Source organism: Panicum virgatum, unplaced genomic scaffold (assembly GCF_016808335.1).
Source record: "Panicum virgatum strain AP13 unplaced genomic scaffold, P.virgatum_v5 scaffold_4688, whole genome shotgun sequence".
Lineage (NCBI taxonomy): Eukaryota > Viridiplantae > Streptophyta > Magnoliopsida > Poales > Poaceae > Panicum > Panicum virgatum.
In genome coordinates, this window is record NW_024376416.1 from 54,690 (window position 1) to 56,245 (window position 1,556).

The 1,556-nt window shown below is 45.1% G+C and overlaps 1 non-coding gene across 1 annotated transcript; it reads right to left on the reverse strand.

Annotated features, from left to right (window-relative positions):
* Positions 1 to 784: 784 nt before the first annotated feature.
* LOC120694309 lies at positions 785 to 870 on the reverse strand. Its single transcript, XR_005683433.1, has one exon. It is a non-coding gene; the product is annotated as a small nucleolar RNA Z102/R77 (small nucleolar RNA).
* Between the last annotated feature and the right edge of the window lie 686 nt (positions 871 to 1,556).

A 1,556-nucleotide genomic window follows, 5' to 3' on the forward strand; every position in this document is an offset into this window, starting at 1 on the left:
TGCCTCTTTGTACTCTCATCATGGCCTACCTGGGGAGCATACGCACTTATAATGTTGAAGACTAAGTCACCAACAACAAGCTTGACTAGGATGATCCTACCCCCCAGCCTCTTGACGTCCACCACTCCATTTTTCAGACTCTTGTCAATCAAGATGCCCACTCCATTTTTGTTTGCAACTGTTCCTGTGTACCAAAGCTTGAAGCCTGTGTTCTCCACCTCCTTCGCTTTCTGACCCTTCCATTTCGTCTCCTGGACGCATAGGATATTTACACGTCTCCTAATCGCTGTGTCAACTAACCCTCTTAATGTACCTGTGAGGGACCCTACATTCCAGCTACCTAGATGGATCCTAGTTGGCACGACTAGCTTCCTTACCCCTCGCACTAGCCGAGTCAGGTGCGAAGACCCTTGCTCATTTAGCACTACACCCAGGAGACGATGTAGCGCGCCACTGAGGAAGCGACGACCCGATCCTTGCCCACTTAACACCGCGTCCAGATCACGATACGGCGCGGCACCAAGGGGGTGACGGCCCGGCCCTTGCTCATTTAACACCATACCCGGGTTGCGATATGGCGCGCAGCTAAGAGGGTTACGCCCCAATGGTTTTCTCTTGGGTTTCATCTCCATAAGAGTAGCTGGGTTCTACATTGGCTCGCCACGCCTAACACAACCCTCCTCCTTTATCCGGGCTTGGGACCGGCATTGTTGAAACATCGTTGAAACAACACGGCAGAGATAAAATAAAGGCTTCAACGGTTTCAAAAATTAGATTGTGAAGGAAATGATCAGATAGAGCTAATACAGTTTGAACCATCATGGTGGCCAATAAAACCAATAGGGAAAAAATTTGATCATCACACCATCTCCTCACAGAAAAAACAGCACTGCTACATACAAAAAGTAGAACCAGGACCAAAGAAAAAAGCTCACCCAGAATTCAGTATACAAACACGGCACACAAGCAGAAAGATTGAGAGACTGAAGAGTTGTGACTCATCTGCATACATCAACAGCAGTCTTCCCACTCATAGGAGAAGCAGGAAAAGGGAAGAAAGATTTCAAACAAGGTGCACTAGCACGAACTTGAAGGATCGTCCAACTAATTAGTGCACTGACGTAGCTATTCATAGTAGTTAATAGTTGTGCACTTGTGCTAGCTCCTGATTGTGTGTTGTCCATTCAAATGATAATAAGTATATACTAGAAACACAGCGCGGCTTTGCCGCACCCTCAATGGAGTTGACCAGTACACTATGTCAATATTAGCAAGATCAAACATATTAATCCCACTTGGCAGCTGTTGGAGCTCCGTTTTTCTTGTTCTGCCTTGTAAATTTTACCTTCGCCCCTCTGGGCGTTTCCTACTTTTCAATATAACATGCAGCTCTCCTGCAGGTTCATTAAAAAAACAGATTAATCCCATGTTTTAATGGTTCCATAGCCTATTCTGAGTATATAGTTAGCTGTTGCATACGTAGGATGATCATATTGCAAAAGGACAATGTTGTGTAATAATAAAAAGGTAAATTTGTCACCTGAGTTAAAATCTGA